Source organism: Mauremys mutica, chromosome 10 (assembly GCF_020497125.1).
Source record: "Mauremys mutica isolate MM-2020 ecotype Southern chromosome 10, ASM2049712v1, whole genome shotgun sequence".
Lineage (NCBI taxonomy): Eukaryota > Metazoa > Chordata > Testudines > Geoemydidae > Mauremys > Mauremys mutica.
The window spans coordinates 29302279-29326403 of NC_059081.1; the positions used below are offsets into that span (position 1 = coordinate 29302279).

Below are 24125 nucleotides of genomic sequence, written 5' to 3' on the forward strand. Positions count from 1 at the left end.
AGTCTATTCATCTCTGCATAACCTCATGCACCACTCTGAAACCGTGCTTCACCACTTAATTGTTAATAACAGGTAAATCAAAGGTAAAAGAGAACTAATTAATTTTCCAGCTCAGTTTTATTTTACTGTTACTGTTTTGAGAAAATATAACAAAACCCCATTAGTGTTAAGGTAAGACCATGAAACAACATAATATAATGCAAGAAAGACATTTAATAGTGTAGAAGAATGTTAAATTACTAATTAACTCCAAGTTACTGTATAAGAAAGCATAGTAATTTACAGGATTATTGCAATATGCAGCTTAGATTGCCACAAGGGTCAGCTAGGGAGCATTTCTTTCTATATTTTTTTCAGTGTGGTGGTTACAGTAAAATTCTTCTCACATTAAAATGTACTGTCCTTACCCACAGTTCATTGCTGCTAATTAGCAGCAGTTGAGATTTTCCTAGCAGTCATTTTTTTCTATGTTAAATTGCCAAATGTTACCAACTGCTTGAGATTCTCCATGCACAAAGTGTCCAGCTGCCCATCCTGCTCCAGAATGGTGTGTCTTTCAACTGTTTCTTGTCAAGTTTAACACCTGTGCAACGAAAACACTAATCAAATTATTTGTACTGCTTTTGTTATATAAAGGCAGGTTAACAAAAGTGTTCTGTTTCTTTGGCTAAGCTCATCACCTGGTAGAGGACTAAGAAATTCCAATTTTCCCCTTTTATTTCAAACATTCAGTACACTGCTCAAACACAGTAGGGCTTCTAAAACTGGAATCTCTCCAATATATTTCTTATTCAAAATCAAGTAGTTCCACAATCTATTTAAACTTTTATTTAAGCAAGAAAGCAAGGAGAGGCATCTTTTAGTTTTACCTAAATATATAAGAAAAATGCCATAACTTTGATTAATAATTGATTAAATAAACCATCCACACATCAAAGACAGGAAGAAGAGCTGTTCCACAGAAAGGCTAGACTATCAAATAGCACTTTGTTGTCTTAAACATGGCTCAGATCTGCAGCATTACATAGCACATTGCACATTAATGTTTGAGGTTATAAGTGACAGGTTTTTGTTTGTTTGTTTGTTTTTAAAGGAAAACGGAATTAGCTCTTTTTCCTCATCATTAAATACTAGTAGGATTAAAACACTGAAAATTTTGAGATAATAATAAAGCCTAATCATTTCCTCTCTGTTTCATTGGCTTTATGACTAATTTATGTTTAACCTTCTTGAGATTCTATGATCAGAATACAATTTTTTTTTTAAATTCAAAGCAACTGTCACTGGTGTCCAATACCAGGGCAAAAGGGCTTGGACGCTTAAAAATGTTTTAAAATTGAAAGAGGCTATATGATGTTCTTCAACACCTGTTAACTACAATCCGAGAGGTCATGAAATGATTACTAATTGCTTTGTCAAAATTAACCCAATGGAAGGGTACTCTATCAATGCACCTGTTATGTAGTCGTCATGGTTTAGAGAGTTTTGTGCAACTACTATTTCATTTCAAAGAAGCTTCAATGCTCTGTATTGCAATAAATTTCCCAGGATTGCCTAGGAGCAGAGGGGCACTGCTCCCCAGTCTGTATTTTATCTGTTAGGATTCTTTTTATTTTTAGAACTTGGCTGCAATATTATAAAATAAGTGAATTCATTTGTGCTTCATTTGCACATGAAAAAGGATTGTAAAATTTACCTGTGACATGAGTGTAAAATTCATTGTGCTGACAAGAATAAATCCATTCAGTCTGTGATCAAAACTGTAGCCCAAGGGTAACACGGAACAAGTGTCAACCACATTTTGCTCTAAAGTGCCACAAAAATCCCCCCTAGGAATTCCAGTCATGATGTTCTAAATCTATATTTATATAAGGATTACAAAAACAATATGAAGGGCATATAAAAGGCAGAGAAACTAGATTTTCTGGACTGTTATTAGTTTAAGAACTATTTGGTTTAAATTTTTTTCTCCAAAATGTGACATTTGTAATATTATATTTCATAATAAAGTGCATTATTCAACTCTTAAAAGTATCTCTTCCCCCCAAGCATGCAGGGGTCTGCATGTAACTCCCATTAGTATTACTGATGTTGTGCATCTGTGTAGACATATGTATCACAATTAAATTCCACTTCTTTTTTGGTAGCAAAATGCTGATGCCCTAAATGATTCAAATATGTTACAGTGCATATTGAACAGTGTAACAAATAAAAAAGGTCAAACATTTTAGATATGTAGAATTTGTTCTGCAGAAATCATGCCAAAACTCCAATTCAGCAGGGCACTTAAGCACATGCTTAAATACATCCCTGTAAGGTTAAGGATCCAAGTGCTTAATTCCCCATTAAATCCAAAGGACATAAACATGTGCTGTAAACTAAGCCCGTACTTTAATGTTTTGCTCAACAGGGATGGACTTAAGCACGTGCTTAAATACTTTGTTGAAAATCTTTAAATCCTCCTTCACACTTCTTAGCCCTCAGTCAGGCAAAACTCCCACATGGCCAAATCCTGAAAGATGCTAACGCACCCCCAACAGCCAGTGAAATGAATGGAAGATGTGGGTGCTCAGCACCTCTCGGTAGTCAGAGTTAACTGTCTTCAGGCAGAGTTTTCTCTGTGTAGGAACTGCAGGATTTGGCCCATAGTAAGAAAACAGCTGCATAGGTTCAGCACCTTTAGGGTCAGTCCAAAGGTGAGCAATTAATTATTTTTTCAATCTATGCTTTATTTCAGACCTCCCACTCATTTCAATGGGCGTTCTGCCTGGTAATAACAGAAACATCAGTTCCTTTAAGCTAATCATGTGAATATTTAATAGATCATTCTTTCAGTAGCTACTTGAAGAAAGCCAAAAAGAAAGAGAAGCAGACAGAAGGTTAGAAAAATGTATTTGAAAAAAGCATGTTTTGAAATTGTAAGCATTATTTTTGTGCTTTAACAGGGATGTACAATTATCATAGATTATTAGGGTTGGAAGGGACCTCAAGAGATCATCTAGTCCAACCCCCTGCTCAAAGCAGGACCAATCCTCAAATGGCCCCCTCTAGGATTGAGCTCACAACCCTGGGTTTAGCGGGCCAATGCTCAAACCACTGAGCTATCTCTCCCCCACATCTACATTTGGATAGACCAGAATACTATACACTGTATGACACAGAAAGTGTCTGGATAGTAGCTGATAATCATTGGTTGTTTTACCAACAATAGTCTATCTCCATTGTATCTACCAAGCAGAGATGGCAAACTGCAAGCTTTATCCTCTTATTTACAAACTAGTGTCAGTGTAATATTATTTGGAAATATTAAATCAAGCCTATGGTTACAGAGACCATGTGCACTCATGAGAGAGAGAGCACACTGATGCACAAACCACATATGTGAACTCAAACAGAAATGTATGATAAGAATAAACAGATTGCTTAGCGTAATAAAATATTTAACATGTACCTTTCATTCCCAGGCAGTACTATATACCCACCATCATTTTTGCATTAACGAAATTTAAAATATGTGAATATTAGTTTCCTAGAAATTTGAGTTTGCTTAAAATAGTTGAGCTAAGTGATCTTAAAGCATCATATACAGCTATTTTCACTATGCAGAATCAGACTGAAAAATTAGGAAAACAATTATTTGAAGGATTAAAATATTACAGAAGATGTTACTAGGATTCTGAATAATGACTCCAACTGTTAAGATTTTCTATAATACAGTTGCAAATCCTTCTTCTTCTAAAACTAAAAACCCAGCTAAGTGTATTTTGTTTGAATTTACACCCCTACTGAGAGCTGCCACCTTCTAGAAGGTTTTTGAGTGACAGCAGTGGTCCTTGGAGTGGACCTCTCTCTGACACCTTCCCCAGCAGGATGCCATGCATCACCAGGCCTGCAGGACTTTCCCCTGCTGAGTAGGCCTGGCTTGTAGCTTCCCTCCCTTATTTGACCACTGACATGCTGCACTGGCGCTAACTCAAATAAGGATATAATAGTAAAGATACATCTTAAGTAAGGCACTGGGCCATAATTGAAGTGGCAGGGACGTCACCGTCAATCTATAACATTCTGTCTTCTTTGCAGCAAGCCTAATATAGATAACTCAAAAAATAATCATACTGATGCTGCATACTGTTACAAGTCAATTAGATCTAGTGATTCAAATCTATGCATTTTGTAAATAATCTCAAGAAGATGCCTAGGACCAGCATACTTATCTGCTTCTACACATTCAAAATGATTTTCCAGTTCACATATGGAAAAATGATAATGTATGAAGGAGAAGATTGTGAGACTCCAGAATCATTGTATTAGTATTGTTATTCATAACATTCATCATTAATTTTTTAATCTTGAATAATAAAAAAGAAAATCAAGTTGTTGCTTCCCCGAAGGCAGTGACACTGTCTGTATCCTTGTGAAACATCCTAACCTTTTAAATAACGTGCTATGAATTCCAAAAAATCAACTATTTAGCTAGTTAATGTGGACCTGATTAAACAGCTCCAGTCAAAATTAAATATGTAGTAATCAAGTACTGAAGGATTAAATAAAAGAAACAACAATATTCAACCTTATTATGAGTTATTTACTCTCTGTAGAAATACTCTAGACTTCATAGCATATGCTGTTCATTTTTTGTCCCCTTATACCAAAAGGAGGACAGGACACATTTGATATGGTTTTAAATCAGGCCACAACTTTATTATTAGATGTCTGGGGCTACCCAGCAGATAAAAGTGTACAGTGCAGGTAACCCCATGTTCATTCAATTAGTTCCCAGAGGGTGGAAGCTGAAAAAAGCCCAACTCCACCTAGGTCAATCTGGTAGCAAGGGAAAAAATCCTTCCTAGCCCGCCTAAAAATGGGTGCTTAGTGCAATGCCCACAGCAGATCTTGACCAAATCTGGTTCTTCATCACCTAAAGGGAAGGGAGAGTGGGTTTCTGCCTCAGTCTGCTCCACGTAAAAGGCGGCTTCACCATGCAGGCTGCCTCTTTTAAACCCTTCTGCCTTTCTGGTTCCCAGGGGATGAGTCAGTGTCATCACACTGGCCCCTTGTCCCCTTCTACAGCAGTTTGACCTCTCCCCGCTCTGCCTCACGCCATAAAGCACTGTTCCCTTCATTCAGCCAGCCAGCCAGCCAAATTCCCTCACCCACCTAAAGGTGCAGCGTGGTCATTGTCCTTTCAGGAGAAAACTCAAAGTAAGCTTCATCTTAGTCTTGAATGAAATATACTGTAATCACATGGAATACATGAAGAAAGAGTGTATAGTAATCACAATGGAATCATATTTATACATGCAGAATAAAAATAACCACTGGAATTATACGAAGTATGTAACAGCAATTATATCAAGCAACTTTCTAAAGTCATTACAGCCAGTAGCTAGCTCTGCCACACCTCTGTCCCAAGTTTCTCTCCTTAGCAATAGCCTAAGAGACCCCTGGCAGTCATGCCAAAATACATCTTCTATTTTGGATAACAGTAGAGAAAAGGAAATTAGAAAGTAAGAGAAGTACTGCTGAGAAAACTCATACAGCTAAATGCTGTAGTTACATTTGAATATAAGGCATAATATTTGTATTTTCTACATAAACACTGTTTTCAGACTACACTGAGAATTCAAAACTAGCCAGTTACTATAGTCTTTCACCTGGCCAGTTTCATTTAGTCAGTTTTTGACTTCATAATTCTTCTGAAATCTATTTGGCCACACAGACATCCATGGGAGCAAAACATTTTATTGCTGTAATAAAGAATAATTTGGGCAAAAGGGGCTGAATATGGTATTCCTTGTGTATCCAAAATTCCAAGAGAAGTCAGTGCAAAGTTTGAGTGTACAAGGAATGCATTATCTTGCCCCATATGTGTTATATGTTTTTGACAAAAAAATTAGTCAGGTTAATGAGTACAGTATACACTCAGCATTTAGGCTGTTTCATCAAGGTGTTTAAATATACTGAAGTTTATGTTGCTTAATGTTAGGTGTGTGCTTACGCACTTTGCTAAAGACAACAGAATGTACAACACGTTACACTGGAAGTATTTAAAATTTTTATTTCAAAATGTGCATTCTGTTAAGAATCAATTTGTGAATTTATTTTTTAGTTGTTTCATTACTCAGTGAGGGTGAAATTCAACTTGGTTATCACAAAGCCATTCAAGACCCACCAAATCACTTATGGCCCATGGCCACTTCTAAAACATGCATTTCTCCTAGGGCAGCAGAAAACTCAGTTAATTTCTTGTTAAGGTTCCTCAGATGATTACATATTGGTTATAATTATGTAATTGTAAATAAAAGACTAACAATTGTACAGTCAAATATAAACTGCCTATACACGGAAAACTTGGAAACAGCCACTTAAGAGACTGTTATGATTTGTACAAATGATTAAGGATAATACCAACATGTACAAAATCATCTTACATATTTCACAAGTTTAACTGTGACCCAAAACACATATCCCGGAGTTTTCAACATCTCCACCACTAATGTGTATATACCAAAAAAAGACAAATATTCCTAAATTAAGCTAAGGCTGCTGCTAAGTGCAACTCTGAGCAAGGCATACTGTTACCCTCAGCACTAAAACTCTAAGCATTAAAAACTATGGAAATCACAATTTGAAATCACAGATGCCATTCCAACACCAACCTTATTACAAAATTCACACTTTCCAATAAAACAGAAATATTCTCATTGACCACACTGAGAGGAAACACCATGCCCAGTACTCACCAGCCAGAAAGGCTGACTGTCCAGCCACAAAGAGGAACATGCTGCAGCCTCCTAAAGCACTGCATAGTAACTAATCTCCAGGAGTTCTAGGAAGCACTATGCCTCGGAGATAAGTTCATGCTGTTTTGTACATTTAATAATAAATCTGTTCTACTTTAAAAACGCATTGTCAAATTGAAATCCCACTGCCAATTGGTACATTCTGGTTCCATTTCTAATAATCTGAGTGAGTTTAGCACTATTATTCAATCTGGTGTTGACAAATGAATATCTACACTATCAGTCCAATTATTACTAATAGAAATAACATACTTCTTGGGTTACTTTATTTTAAAACTCTTAATGATTTACCTGTGATTATTATTTACAGTCTCTTTCCTCAGTCTCTCTATCTTGCCTCTTCAAAATCAAATAACTATTACTACATTTTAAAGAAAAAAAATCCCTAGATTACAATGTAATAATGACAAATAGTAATCAAACCTTTCTTTGACTTTTTGCCCAAAGTCTGCCTACCAGATTCATTCGCATTTATCTTCCAAGGGAACTCATGGAAATTCTCATTCACAGTTTAGACAGTCTTTGCATCAATATTAAATGACCTTTTGCCTAGATCTCAGTATAGTATTTAATACAATGGACCGTTGCATCTTGCTGGACCTATTAAAGGTCCGGTTAGATTCTTTAGTATCCCATTCAGGTCAATTCTCCTTTTTGGTTCTAAGTATATTTTGTGCAGTTGTAACATGCTCTATCTTTCTGAAAGGATTTAAATCTACTGTCACCATACTGTTTTTTCTGACATGCCTTAGTGCTGCATCCTTCATCTATTACATGCATGTGTGTGTGTCCTTGCTATCTTTGTGAAACAATTTGTCACCAAGTAGTTAGTTCAATCTTTATATTGATGATATGCATCTTTACTTCAATACCATTAGTACTTACTGCTATCACAGTGATACTCAGCACTGGATTCATTTCAGCTTAGCCCAGCTATGCTCATCAGTTCCTGTTGGAATTTGCAATTGAAGACTGTCAAATACAATATTTTTCAGATAGTTCCTGAGATCACAGACATCTTATTAAAGATTTTACTGGTCTTATTAATTCTGGACTGAAATCAGAAATTTATTCTAATCATCTCAATGTGATTATCACAAAGCTTTATGATCAAATTCTGATATTCTTAGTCACATTGAGTAGTATCTTACTTCTTGAATAAGCTCATTGACTTCAATGGGACCACTCAAGAAGTAAGGAAATACTCAATGTGAATAAGAGTTCAGAAGCTGGCCACTAAGAAGAGGCCTTCCAATAAATGTCCTAAGCAAACGGTAATTTATATTAAATATCTTGTAGAAAAAATGTATTATTGAAATGACCATGTGAAGTGTAACTCTCTATGAAACAATCAGACCATGGCAGGTGCACCTCACAATGATTGGTTGGTCCTAATGAGCCATGCAAATTTAATGTTAGTAAATTATAATCAGCCTGAATTTCCCTTTGTTCAATTTTATCCCATTACTCCTGATTATGCCCCCTTGGTCCCTCCTTAACAATTCCTCCTCTGCTTGAGGAGTATTTGTACCTAATTAACATACGCTCTTTACAGTTGTTCAGACAAAGACATAACAGTATATTTTAAAGATAATATATTCGTTCTTTTCAACTTTTATTAAAAACCAGTCTCTCTGTCTTTTCATTGCTTTAATTGTACATAATATTCAAGGCACAATCTTACAAGCATCATGTACGAGGAGAAGAAGGGTGGTCCAGTGGTTAGGACACTAACTTGGGAGACTGACGCTCAATTCCTTGCTGTGCCACAGATTTCTTGTGTGACCTAGGGCACGTCACTTAGGGCCAAAAATGTTGAAGTCTCAGTCCCCCATTTGAATTGTTCATGACTCACTTCTTCTATCAGTAAAAAGGGGATAATAATGCTTCTGTACTACACAGGGCTGTTTAAAGATTGTGAGGTCCTTGGATATTATGGTAGGTATATGTAGAAAGAGATTATTACCTTCCTGATTAATTATATAATCTCTGAATCATATGCAATTTCAAACCTCACTGGCATTTTGGCCAACATTTTAGACTATCAGTAGTGGAAATATATAAATTATCTCTCCATAGCAAAAAAGTATGCATTTCAGACCTATTATATATCATTAAGTAATGCATGTACATCTCTCTCATCATTAATGAGCTGCATGTTCACTTTAGAATATGTATTTTTAAAACCTCCTTAAAAGTTAAAATGATAATATCGTCTTTTAGTTTGATATTTTTCACCAAAATAAAAATATACGAATGCATTGTCCTAACATCTAGCCAAGTTTTCAACTGAAATTCTGACAAGTGCAAAACACTGATGCTACTGCTGCTGCTATTTTGTTGGTTGCACTGCTGACCTCAGGTTTAGCCCTTGTCTCTTTTCTTTTCTCTATCCCATATGTCTAAGGGCTAGTCTACACTTACCTTCCGGGTCGACGCGGTGAGTTCGACTTCTCGGAGTTCGAACTATCGCGTCTGATCTAGACGCGATAGTTCGAACTCCGGAAGCGCCGCGGTCGACTCCGGTACTCCACCACTGCAAACGGCGGTGGTGGAGTCGACGGGGGAGCCGCAGAGTTCGACCCCGCCGTGTCTGGACGGGTGATAGTTCGAATTAGGGTACTTCGAATTCAGCTACGCTATTCACGTAGCTGAATTTGCGTACCCTAATTCGAACCCCCTTTTTAGTGTAGACCAGGCCTAATTTTCAGACTAAGCTTCTTAGCCTATTTATTTATTTATTTTGGTAAATTGTTTGGGGAGGGATGACCGTAACGTCTCTGTTTTTTTCTTATGTAGTCCTTTCTCGTGCCATAGAAAAAACAAAATGTAAGGCCTACTCTTGCAGATATTAGGAAAAATTTCCACTGGTTTCACTGGGAGTTTTGCTTAAAAAATTACTGCAGGATTGGGCTCGGTATTTTATTTTTTTGTGCAGCGCATCCGATTCCTGACCCCTGCCTTTTTTCTCCCCCTGCCATGCCAGATGATACTTTTGTCTCTACGTGTACGAAGGGAGTACTTTGACAGCCCCATTTAAAACTTTCTTTATTTTTATTTTTAAACATTTGGGAAGCATTTTCCTTTTGGGAAAATGGACTAACTGGCAACTATGAAAAAGTGTGGAGATGAGGGGAGGATGATTAGTGCTTAAATAAAAACCCTTCTATTTAGCAAAACTCTTCCATTTATCGACAAAACTTCTGGCTGACAGGTATCCACACCTTTTAAGGCAAATGTACTTTTTGGGGAAAAAATAGGCATATCTCCTCTTGTTACATAAAGTTTAAAGGCCCAAAATCTTAGCCGCTTACACAAGCACATAAGGCCAAGAGTACCATAAACATAACAATACCATTTCAAAGCCAGCCCAAACTCTGGTGAGCAGGTATCTCAATGGTGGGTCTTCCCATCACATCATAGAACAGAAGAGAAGAGCGTGTGTGTTGGAAGCACTGGATCACACACAGAGCAAATCCATAGGGGCCAAACTCCATGTTGGAGTTCTAGCAGCGTGCAATACCCTGAAGTAGCCAGCTTGCTATGAAGGTTATAAAGACCGGAACTACACATGAGCAGTGATTTATTCCCTCAGCCTCTCTATGCATCAGTGCAGTTTCTTCAGAGAAAACCCTTTCTATTCAGGCTGCATTTCTTTTTCATGGATAGGCCATGTTTATTTCCTGCTGCATAATTTCTTACACACTGGGGAAAAAAGCCCACTCCCCTTGCTATGTCTTTCTGTGTCTCAGCTGCACACATACATGTGGAACATTGAGCCATTCTCTTAAATATTATGGCATGGAGAAAATCACATTGTGCTTTAACCTATCAACAAAGGAGCAAAGCAATTACAGAGCTAAACAGAGTCCAGGAAGACCCAATAAAGAGAAATCCAAGAAAATTTGGAGAAAATTCTTAAGGGGCCTTCCAATGTTTAATCATGCTTCAGGCCTAAATTAATATTCTGATTCTAATTCAAAAGACTGAACCACAAAGGTACATCTTTGGGGTATTTTTAATAACCATAGTACTACACTCTGTGAATTAGCAGCTGGTCTGACTGGTATTTTACTTCTTCTTTGCTTACTCAAGTAAAGCAGTTAATATTAGTATAATCGTCAAACTAACATTAGTCAGACAAAGGGGCAGATTTTTTTAATGTAGTAATGCAGAAAAAAATTAAACTAAGATTTTAAAAATTCCTTTGTGTATTACTTTATATAATTTTCCTTATGTAGTTTCACTTCACAGCAAAATCTTTGTTATATTCAATCATTTTATACAACAAACAACAAATTAAATGGTATGTATATACATGCAACATGGTAGCGCAGTGCAATACTGCGTGGGAACAAAGAGGAGATCATAAAGCCTATAATCTAACACAAAAAATATGCACGAAAAATATTTAGGTAAATAAATCTGTGACTTTAAAATCCAGGAAGCTAAAAGTGATGGGAGGCAGAATTTTATTTTCTTTATTTCTTAAAACAGAATGAAACTGCTTGTTATTTATAAAGAATTATTGTTTTCTCACTTAAACTTAAATTATTTTGAAATTTTGCACTCCCATTTGATCTCTATGCTAGCAACTGTGTCTTGAGAGTGAATCATCCTAAAAAAATAAAACAAAATTGTATTGTGTACTGCCCTAGGCTTTAAATGGATTTCCTTGAAGACACTTTGAGTTCAGTTTTCAAAGATTTAACGGTAACTAATTTTCCTTTTAAAAGTAGTTTTGAGGCAGAAATTAGAAAGCATTAAAACACCATAATTTCAAAGAATGTTCTCTGAAACTATGTGATCTGTTAATATAACCCTGCAATTGAAAAATTGACACTGGCCTCCAGAAGTTACCTTGTACAGTAAGGGTGCTGATCATCCACTGTTCCCATTAAGTTCAACTGGAGTTTCAGTGCTCCACATTTCTGAAACACTCAAGCTCATTCTGAAGACTTCTAGTCTTCTAGCCCCATTCACTGTTAAACAGTCCCAAACTGCTGCATATGCCCCCATTTTACATCATGCCTAACTGAAAGGTTCATATATTACAGTATAAGAAGCACTGAGCCAACTTGCCTCTTGCAAAATTGAATAAAGTGAACATTGTTCACTGTGATTTTTGAACGTCCTTCAGTAATTTTGAAGGAATATTCAAAACCATGTTGTTATTCTGCATATCAACATTTCACTTCTGGTTGAGAGAGAGAGAGAGAGAGAATACAGAACAATCATAGGTTACAGCTAAAACTTGATATTTCACTAAATTATATAAGCTGTAGCACTGTTAAATTATTATCCAGTCCATATGAAAAGACTGTAAGACATTTGATTAACAAATGTCTAGTTAGATAGTTATGCTTAATTGACAGGACAAATCAAGTCTTTTTGATTACCCCACTCAGCAATACACACACACATAAAAAATAGATAGACACTGGGGGAAAAAATCAAGAAACTTGTGAAAATTGTATATTATGGAATCCTAGGAAGAAACCATCGTGAGGAAAGGACATATACATTTCATATAAATAGGCAGCAAGTCATATATTCTTCTGTTCAACCAAATATAGAAAATGTATGGCTAACTATGAAGTCTTCCTATATAAGTTATAGGTATCTTTGAACAGGCACAGAAACACAAGACTCCACAGATGACAGAACATGCCAGTCAACACAATACCCGGATATAACTGAGAGCTGTTTATGCTGCATTAGTTAACATAGACCCCACACCCCAATCTTACAAGTTGTTTCATACAGGCAGATTCCTACATCACATGGAGCCTCACTCCACTTGGTGGAGTCATGCTCGGATAGGGCCATTTATTTCAATGGGGCTTCCTGTGCTGAGAGAGTCTGACCACATGCAACATCTTGCAGGACTGGAGCCATAGTTTCGCTGTTTTTAATTGAGCCCAGAGGTGGACAATAGGCACATATCACAAATAGGGTGGGGGAATGAAAAAGAAAGGAAGGATTTGTGTGATCTGAAAATATACCCCTATTACTTGTATTTTCATATAATGTTTGCTTTTCATTATCTTGTGCATATGTATTTTTATATTGTTTATATTACTGTATGTTTGAAAATTCAATACAATATTTGCACTAAAAAGGAAAAAGCTGCGGCACCAATTCCACAAACTGCTCTGCAAAGGCAGATCCCAGCACTCGTGTGTGGAGTTCCACTGACTTCAATGGTACTTAATGCAGACGTGGGGATCCACTTGCACAAAGCAGATTGCATAAAGAGGGCCTAGGGTTTGCACCAGTCTTTTCCTTAGAAGAGGGATCTTACGTATGAAATTGTCATAATAAGAGGGTCATTTATTATTTACAGTAATGGTAGCACAAGTAAGAAGCTATCAGTAAAAGTGTATCAGTCATTGATTTCAGAGGAATTTTAAAGCACAGTCTCATTCCAGATATAATTTTAGAATGGAAAACTATATAGTGACCCTGTACAGTGTACACCCATTGTGTTTAGTGAATTAAGACTCTGTAATGTGTCAGAAAATGTATAGTAAGTAACACTTTTCGTATCTTCAAGGATTAATGTACCAATAAACCTACAGCTTCTATCAGTGTTTACATTGATAGAAGATACAGTCTTAGTAGAGCCCCATGATCATCATTCTATTGATTCTCTCTGCATGAGACCATCTCCTTCTACAGGGGCTCTTTCTGAAGAGAAAAACAAAAAATATATGATTATTGAAGACCTATAACCAGGGGCGGCTCCAGGCACCAGCACGCCAAGCGCGTGCTTAGGGCGGCATGCCGCTGGGGGCTCTCTGCCGGTCGCCGCAAGGGCGGCAGGCAGGTTGCCTTCGGCGGCATGCCTGCGGAGGGTCTGCTGGTTCCCGCAGCTTCAGCGGACCTCCCGCAGGCTGCCGCCAAATCCGCGGGATCAGGGGCCTCCCACAGGCAAGCCGCCGAAGGCAGCCTGCCTGCCGTGTTTGGGGCGGCAAAATGCCTAGAGCCGCCCCTGCCTATAACCCCATCCAGCAGTTCTTGCCCACCCTAAACTCTAACTGATGGCATCCCTTGAGGATTATTTATTACTCTGCAATTATGGCTACTTTTGAGAGAGATTTTTATCCCCAAAGCTTTCAAAATGCAAAATACACTTCTTGACAACGCAGTATAACTATCTTCAGTACATGAAGTATGTTAGCAGGATTATAATGAAAAACATTTTATAGAAAAATAGTGCAATCTCATCTAGGTAAGAACCAGCTGAACAACAGCTGAACCAAATTTGAATATTTGTTTGATGTTTTCAACCAATATCTGGAGGAAGGGCTGTGGATCAGGTCTGGGAAGCTGTGGAAATGAAAAGAGACTGATACAGAGACAAACTTAAGGATTACACCATTGAAATAAGTGAGAGAGAGAGGGCGGGGGGAACATTCAGACCACACTTGTAAAACCTGAGATTCACCCACCACTACTCCTTAATAACATCAAGCTACATTTAAAAGTCCTTATCTTTTTATCACATGCATGCTACACCTACCTGATAACACAATGCATACACAAGGGTTGAACTGATGTGTCATAGGTCTCACCCCCACTCTGAACTTTAGGGTACAGATGTGGGGACCTGCATGGACACTTCTAAGCTTAATTACCAGCTTAGATCTGGTATCGCTGCCACCACCCAGAATTCTCAGTGTCTGGATCACTCCCTTTCCCCCCAAAACCTTCCCCTCCCTGGGTAGCCTTGAGAGACTCCTTCACCAATTCCCTGGTGAGTCCAGATCCAATCCCCTTGGATCTTAACACAAGGAAAAATCAATCAGGTTCTTAAAAAGAAGGCTTTTAATTAAAGAAAAGAAAGGTAAAAGAAAGAAAAAAAAACAACCTCTGGGAGACAACATATCAGCTAATCTCAAAGACAATAATTTGAAAACACAGGATGTTCCCCGGGGCAAAAATCTTAATACACACAAGAATCCCCAAATTTGATAATTCCCTTAATTTGCACCAAGACAAGTACAAAAGAAAATAAACATAAACCTATTTATTCCTTTCTAAAACTTACTACTCTGATAAGAGGCTGGTTCCTTGATCTTTTTCACTCCGGCTGAAACTGAAAACTGACTAAACAAAGGAAACTTCCCTCCTTCCTTTTGAAACATCTTGTTCCCCATTGGTTCCTCTGGTCAGGTGTCAGCTAGGCTAGGTGAACTTCTTAACCCTTTACAGGTAAAAGAGGCATTAACCCATGATGAGAGCCCAGGAGAGGCATTTTTCCCAGTTCAAATAAACTATTAATTTTACTGTACACATGAAATAGTGAAATATAGGAAGAGCCACTTGGTCACAGTTGGCCATCAGAGCCCTAGTATATCAAACATTCACTGTAAGAATTGTTTAATTAGATAAAGAAGGCTATTTTGCATCAGGAAATAAAATAATTGAGCTGATTATTGAATATACCTGGAAAGCATTTTTCCCCCTCCTCTTTGTCCATTATAGAATGGCATAGCATAACTGGTAGGTGCATTATGGTGGGAGAAGCAATATGGTGCTAAGAAGTATCAGTTACTGGCTACTGCTAGAGGCAGGATTCAGGGCTAGATAGACCTATAGTCTGTTCCAGCATGGCAAATCCTATGTTTTCATGTAATATTTGAAGACAATATCATTTAAGATGTTTGTTCCATTATGCAAATATACAATCACTACAAGGTGAGAAAACAGCAAGTGTGGCATGGAGCAGAGATAGAAGGCTACCACCAGTACAATAAAAAGAAGAAAAAAAAAGAGTAACAGTTTGGTTTGAGAACTTAACTTGAAACTGAACATGTATAAAATGACTCAATGTTTACTCAATGTGCATGAGCTATGGTATTTCCATAATCCGGCTATGGTGATATGCTTAATGCTAGTGCTTGCACTGCACGAACTAGCAGGTTTGGGAACCCAACAAGCAACTAAGTCAATTTAATCTTCTAACAATCTTCAAGTTGGTTTCTAAAGACAAAGTAAAGGAAAAATTTATTATTTGTGAAATTCTTGAAAATAAGTCATAGGAAAGTAAAACCCCCACTATGTCCTACAGTGAATACATTCTATAGTTGTGAGGACATGTTACCTTGCACCACTAAATATGTTTTCAGGATATATCAATAGCAGACAAATCAGGTACAGAATACTATGGGCCTGATTCGCTACTCTCTTGGATCTTGTGTGGTCACTTACACTTGTGCAAAATGAATGTAAAAACCTAGCAAAGCAGAATAGTAACATTTTATGCCCACGTTGCAAGGAGGCAAATGACAGTAGAAAATCTGTGCCTATGTACTGCCAAACCTAGCAACACCTAAAATGAATATGAATTTCATTACCAAGTAAAAACAAGAAGTTACCTATTACCAAGTAAAGTAACTGAACTCAACATATATCTATCTGGTTCTGTTCCTAACATAAATACACAATGTGTTTATGTTCCTATTAATTCCATTCATGTTTTCATTGTACATTATTAATACAGCTGGTAAAAAAAAGATTACATTCTGTTCCATCAAAAAATGTTGTTTCATCAAAACAAAAGTATCAGTTTTAACAGAAGATTTGGGGGATTGGGAGGGGGAAAAGAGAGACAGACAGATAAACTTTCTATATTCCCAGTGGTCAGAGTAGTGGCTTGGGATGTTGAAAATATAATTTCTAGTCCCTGATTCGGAATGATCTGAGATGAAAAATTCTGTTCTGAATCCAGCCAAATGGGGACTTAAAGCTGGGTCTCTCAAATCCCTGGCCAGCATCCCAACTACTAGGTTATGTAGAGTCAGTCTCTGTCTTGTTTCCCAATGTGGATCAAGAACAAATTTTCAGCGCTCAAAATGTTATTGTTTTCCATCAGCCTTAGCACTATATAAGTTCTGTGGTAAAACCTTACCCAGAATTTTTTATTTAACATCTGCAAAGATATAATATGTTTCCTGCTCCAAAAAATTTACTTCATAGTCAGAAACAGACAACACAGGACACACTGGGAAGCCTAGAAGTAGTAATGATTTAGGTCCCAGTGCTCCAAAGAGCTCCACGCAGACACACATCTGCATCTATGTGAAGTCCCAATGAAAGTTCTGTCCAGGCAGAACTCATTGCAAGACTGAAGCCTTGGAGTGTGGTTTCATTGTTTTTAAATATCTGAATTTTTTGGTTTTAACCTCAAGTGGGTCTCCTTGTGCAGCTAAGGCCTAGTCACATGAGCTCAACATGCTCAAATGGAGCTCTCAGTCTCTGCCCTTAAGGCCTACCACCACCTTCCTTTCTCAGTCATCATCCTCCCTGCCATTCAGGCATGTAATCTGAGTGAGCATCATCTCATACTTGACCCTCTCTCCCACCTTCTCCACTGCATCAGACACAAACTACCCATCTTCACATCTGAGGCATTTCACGGCCTATCCCTGCCCTAACTCTTATATGGTATTGAGAATCCAAACCCCTTCAAATAATGTCAATCTTGATTGCTCATGTTAAAATGTTTCTAACAAATATGCACCATCCCATATAGCCACTTATTTGTGATACCTACAAAAACTTGACAATGGTGAGCAGCTGGTGTGCCATGACCATCGTTTTTCATGCTGATCAGTATCGTTCATTGTTTCCTTGTACTCCTCCCATCTGTTTGTTTTATTTACCTATTGCCTATACATTTAGATAGTGAGCTTTTGGGGGCAGAGACTTTCTCCTTCATATAATTTTATACCATACCTAGCCCTGGCACCTAGGTGTTATCATTCCAAAAAAAAATGAATAATAGTGATGAGTAAGGATGCAGGATCAGGATTCATTAGAACTAGAAAGTATAATTTTGTTAGTAACAGACTGAGAGAGTGTGATGAGGGAGCATACAACAGAATTCTCTCAAGTCTCTCCACAGCAACATTTTAGACAGGTCTTGGAATATACATTTGAAAAATGCCTAATGCACAATAGTATGCCTGTCTCCTGTCTGTGATTTATTTTTTCACTGGAGAGGAAAACCAACATCATTTAAGTCCATTTTGGATTTCACTAAATAACAAATAAATAAATTAGTAACAGATTATATATATAGATATATATATACACACACACAAATATATTCCTTAACTAATTTAGGCCTCCAACATGCAGTTGGAACCCTACACCCCTATGGACCCCCATTAAAATGAATGGTGACCCCCACAGGCATAAGATTCTACCCGCACAGAGCATCTTGCAGGATCAAAAATGTAGTCTGTCATTTAGGTGCTTTTGAACATTTTACCCAGATTCAACTGTGAACACAACCTACAGCCTATTGTTTCCCCCGTTCACTTCCAACAACTCACCACATACAACTTTTACAATTAAATGTTTGCATTGATAAAAATCCATAAAATATATAGAGATTTGTTATATAGTATATCCATTATGTTACAGTGATAGGGAATCTCTTCTCAGTCGGTTTAATAGATTCATAGATTCTAAGGCCAGAAGGAACCACTGTGATGATTAGTCTGGCCTCCAGTATAACAAAGGCAATAGAACTTCCCCAAAATAATTCCTAGAGCATATCTTTTAGAAAAACATCCAACCTTGCTTTAAAAATGATCAGTGATGGAGAATTCACCATGACTCTTGGTAAATTGTTCCAATTGTCAATTACTCTCACTGTTCAAAATTTACACTTTATTTTCAGTCTTAATTTGTCTAGCTTTAACTTCCAGCCATTGTATTGTATTATACATTTTGCTGCTAGAATGAAGAGCCCATTATTAAAATTTGGGGAACAAATATTTGTAGGTACTTATAGACTGTAATCAGGTCAACCTGTAACCTTCTCTTTGTTAAATTAAATAGATTGAGCTCTTAGTGTATGTCTACACTGCAATTAGAAACGCATGGCTGGCCCTTGCCAGCAGACTCAGGCTTGCAGGGGTAAGATTAAGGGGCTGTTTATTTGCAGTGTACACATTCGGGCTGAGACTGCAGCCCAAGCTCTGAGACCCTCCTACCACACAGAGTCCTACAGCCCGGACTCCAGCCAGAGCTCAAATGTCTACACTGCCATTAAACAGACCCTTAGCCCAAGCCCCACAAGCCCAAGTCAGCTTTTAATTTTGTTTTGATTTTTAATTGCAGTGTAGACATATTCTGAGTCTATCATTATAACGGATGTTTCCTAATTCTTTACCTATTCTCATGGCTCTTGTCTGAACCCTCTCCAATCTATCAAGATCCTTCTCAAACTGTTGCCACCAGAACTGAACACCAGATTCCAGATGTGGTTGCACTGGTGCCAAATACAGAAGTAAAATAACCTCTCTACTGCTATTCAAGATTTCCCTGTTTATGCAACTGTTTAGCTGATTCTCCATCATGACCCCCAAATCTATTTCAAAGTCAGTGCTTCTCAGGATAGAGTCCCCCAGTTTCTCAGTCGTGAGTTGGTTGCAATGATATAGGAACATAAAAGATCCCATCTTAAACAGCAGGTCGTGATTTTCAGTAGCCTGGTTTGTGTGCCTAAGTAGAGATTTTCACATTACTTAGGTAGGTAGCCCACTATCTAGCTGCATGTGCTCGCAACTTATGAATTTTGCACTTGCAAACACAAAAAATGTGCATGGATCTGATTACTGAAAAATGAGTACTCTGGGTCCACTGTACAATGAGGGTCCACTGTCAAAGAGCTGCAACAGGTTTTAGCCACACAACCTTCCATCACACAACTCTTTGAAACATATCCCTATCTAATCTGTACAGTCGATTTTTTTTTAAATAGGAAAAGAGAAAAAGAGCCTTTCTACTGTTGCTTTAGAAGTGAATTCATTAGAACATTTCATTATATAAACTAATACCTTTACTGCCAGAATTCGGAGGAAGTACTGTAAATCAACTGCACTGGGTTTAAGAACGGGTGTACTGGTTTGCAAAAATTATTAAATTAATAAAACACCCTCACTATCTCCCACCCAAATTTTTACCAAAAATCTAATACACTTTATTTTTAAGTTTCAAATGAGTTTTGATTATTCTATCATTTTTATTGCTGCATATATCTGCACTTCCCAGTGCTGATCACAAGCAACATTGCTGAAATGACATGAAAGAAGTTGTTCCCACAAACTTCTGACTTAACTAGAAGCATGAAGCACAGGAAATCTCACAATAATTTCAGCTTAACTTTGCAAACTCTCTGTTACACTTCATCTCTCTAAAGTGCATTTTCCAAAGGAACAACATGCATATCTTATTAATTTTCTTTGTATCTTCTTTAAGCTAGGAAAGACACAAATTGCAAAGAGGCACAAAACACCATTTAACCTCTTCACTCCTGCCTGTATTTCAACTAAGTTTTACTCAACAACTCTTTAAAGCAGCTGAATGCGAAGACACATCTGAGGTGAAATACTAGCTCCACTGAAGTCCATTGCAAAATTCCCATTGACTTCAGTCAGGCCAGGATTTTACCCCAACGCATATGGACATTCTACTGCTTTCAACAGACAGCATGTTAAAACTGCTTGCAAAGACTCAAACTTAGTTCTGCAGTAATTAAAGGTTAAATATTTAGTTTTAGAACCTGGCAAAACGTAGACAAACTGTAGCACAAGACACTTGCACTTCTGCAAATACACCTGAATCCTATTCTTCAGCACCATTATTCCAGTCCTCAACATCTCCTTCACAGAGACCGACAGTGGTGCCAAACAGTGTAGTGGCTGTGTACAAATATCCACTGAGCAGTAGACTAGGGTTGCCAGGTATCCTTCAACTGGAAAATCCGATCGAAAAGGAGACCTGGCACCAAAAGTCCGGTTACCTGAGTAACTGACCGCAATTGGCTGCTGTTCCACTGCTTGGAAGGCGGGAAGAGCAGCGGCTGCTGGAGCTGGAGGAGCCGTCAGGAACGTCCCGGCTCTGGTGGAAAGAGGTACCAGCAGCTGGTGTCCAGGGGGAGGGATCCTGAAGTGCATGAGGCATTTGAGGAGTGGGGCCAGTGCTCAGACTCACTGCCAGGGCCCTCTTATCAGCCTCCTTTGTGCCCCGCCCCCAGGGTGCTGTCCCCCATCCTGCCCCAGTCACCCCTCCACTCCCAGAGCAGGGATCTCCGTCGAATATCCTGCCTACACTCACATCTGTAACCCAGAGCCCTGTTTAGCTGGTGGAGAGAGCAGCGAGGGATGGGGTGGGGGAAGAGAAGCAGTGGCAGGGCCTTAGGAGGAAGAAGTGGCGCAGGAGCGGGGCCTTAGGGGGCAGAGGCGAAGTAAGGGGTGGTGGGAGGTTCCAGCCCTCAGTGTCCAGTTTTCACAAATTAGAAAGTTGGCCACCCTACAGTAGACTGAGACCCCCAAATGTATGAGTTGAATCAAGTCATATGTGGACCAGGTGAAAATACACTTTAAGGCTGTACTACCTAGCCATTTCATCAGGTGTCAGAAAATTGTGCTATTTTTCAGACAAATAGTTGAAGAGACAAAAAGCTGCAAGGTCTCAAAACCTTAATATTTTAAAACTATTTTTCCTCGTATTCTGCCAGGGACACACATTAACATAAACTGAGACAACAACGAAGTAATAAGACATATTCCCGTTCCTCTACCTGTTACAGTAAAAAAAAATTTTTTAAGTGCACAGTACTAGCTGCACTCATTGTATCAGCTAGATGCAATCAAATATAAAATCCTTAATGACTTATACATGAGTATATTAAGAAGAAAAACTGATAAAAGTAAAAATGGTTAAGCCATATTGATCAAGTCACATGGGGTATGGCATTTAACGAGTTAAAACAAACATACCTTTACAGCAATAAAGGCCAGATATGTTTTGACAACAGTGAGACATCAGTTAACTGTACTCAATAAAATCATAGCACTTACAAATATCTTCCTTTTGGTACAGTATTTTTAAAATGTTCAAACCTTTCATATAATGCGTAATGTGTTAAGTATAATATCTGAAGTACTTAAGCTAATTATGCCTATTTTGTAAGATTAATTATAATTCATAATTTAACATAGTTTATCATTTAAGACAGTATCCGTTCTGATCTTTAACTTTAGAGAGCACACTGTATACGTACCACATAATTAGGGCTTATGTATCACATAATTAGGGCTAAATACTAGGAAATCAGGCTAATTAGACCAAATCAAACTGAATTATTTAAGCTTTTTTATTTTAGAGGTAGAAAATTTAGTAATTAAATACTGATTTCATTTTCTTGTACTTGCACATCTCACTTGTCTTTGAGATGCCTATTATAATGAAGCATTATAAAAGTGTTTGTCAAGGATGTGCAGAAATAGGATCTTTTAACAAGCAGGCAATGGCAGTTTTTACAAAGGACTGTGGTATGTGTCTAGTGACTAAGTCTCATATTGTTTAGGATCTAACAAAGTAAACTAGTGGGAATACAACACACACACATGGACACTTTAGCCATACACTTTTATCCCCTAGTGCAGTTTTCTTTACATATAAAGTATGTCAACCAACCATTAGTATATCTGATTGGGAGAGTCCTTCTTCCTATTAACATTAGTATGAAGAACACAGCCCTTAAAAGAGGTGGGTGGGTCTCAGAGCCCAGGCTCCAGCCCAAGCCCGAATGTCAACACTGCTATTTTAGCCCCATAGCACAAGCTTCGCAAGCCCAAGTCAGTTGACCTGGGTTCCAAGACTTGCCGCTGCAGGTATTTTTTTTGCAGTGTAGCCATATCCTTAGTCACTTATTTGCCCATGATGCCTCTTGATTGACTCAGCATATTTTATTCACATTCATACCATCCTCCATCAGTTCATGCTTCTTTATCTTGCTGTCCACTATTATTCAAGCTCAACTTGTTATTTAACGATCATACCTACCTAAGTTGTTTATACACTAAAAGCTACTGTACCAATACACATTACAGAACACTCACAGTGGTGGCCCTTAAAAATTTGCTAGTTTCTCTTAAAATAAAGAGTTACTTATAGCTAAGAGGTTACCCAAGCTCTGGCAGTATTTTTTTTTTGTTTCCTATATTTACTATTGATAATGCATTCAGTGCTGCAAATACTGAGGCTATCTAACTGCAAGCACTTATAGTTTTTACTTCTGCATTTTTAAAAATTAAATTTAAAATTTTGTAATTTTCAAAAGCACTCAACATTAGTCTCACTCTGTTCCAATGAAGTTAATGAGAGTTTTACCCTTGTCTTCACTGGCAGTAGAGTTTAGGTCAATTATGAGTACTTCTGAAAATCCCACTCATTGTGAATTAAGGTAAAATATATATTTAACAGCATAACTAGAAAAGTAATCCAAAAATGGTCCCTGAACAAAATGAAACCCTCACTCACATCTGTACAATCTCAGTGACTGAAATGACAAAGGAGGGGAAAATTTGGGAAAGTTAAGGTTCCTGTGAAAACACTATTTTTTCCAGTTCCTGATATTTCAGTGTTTAAAATTGTAACTTAAATATTACATTAACCTGAGTTTTTACACTTAATTTCTCTTTGTTTCAAAGAAAAAAGATTAACACATTAATCTCTCTCTTGCATTCCCTGTGAACTTTCACTACTGTATAGTCAAAACACACATGCGACTGGAAATGCACTGTAAAATGGCAGCCCAAATAAACATATCTAACACTGATTTGATGGATTTATGTTCTTTGTAACTCTGTAAATAATAGCATAGGTCTGTATTCATAAAATTTAGTCAGTTTGATTTTAAAAAACATTTTTTTAAATCATTTTATTTTTCACATATTTCTTACTGCAAACTGGTCTGGAAATATGTCTTCATGGGATTAGCTACTCAGAAAGTATCAACTTTTAAAAATTAAGCCAATTTTCATTTACCTGTGTTCAAAGAAGAGGGTTTTTTCATATTTTTTCCAAACCTTTTTTGAATGATGCAAGGTAAACCCCAAAGTGTAAAACCCCAAATGTGTAAAATTTTAGCTGAAAGGGGAAATTCTTCAGAAAGTTCTAAATATTTGAAAACAAGCAGATATTATCCAAGTTGCAACATACAGTTATCTATACTGTTTGCTATTAAGATAATGTGATAAATCAATAGTAAGATGATACCTATGAAATAACATATGGAAATTACATTATAATAAAAATACTGATGGATTTTTACATACCCTGTATATATACTGCATACTCACCTAACCTTCCCCACATACACTATGCAAACATTTAAATTTAATGGATTTTTTAATGCACTATTCCAGCATAAAAGGTCCATTGAAAAATGTCAATGCAACTTTAAATTTTTAATTAAATAGACCCCTTAAATGGAGTTCAAAAATACAATAGGTG

The 24125-nt window shown here is 37.5% G+C and overlaps 1 long non-coding RNA gene across 1 annotated transcript in view; it reads right to left on the minus strand.

Moving 5' to 3' along the window:
- Window positions 1-357: 357 nt before the first annotated feature.
- The window catches only part of LOC123378864, a 369979-nt gene continuing 346211 nt past the window's right edge, over window positions 358-24125 (minus strand). The window contains exon 7 of the long non-coding RNA XR_006582769.1: window positions 358-583. This is a non-coding gene — a long non-coding RNA (uncharacterized LOC123378864). The remainder of the gene's footprint in view (window positions 584-24125) is intronic.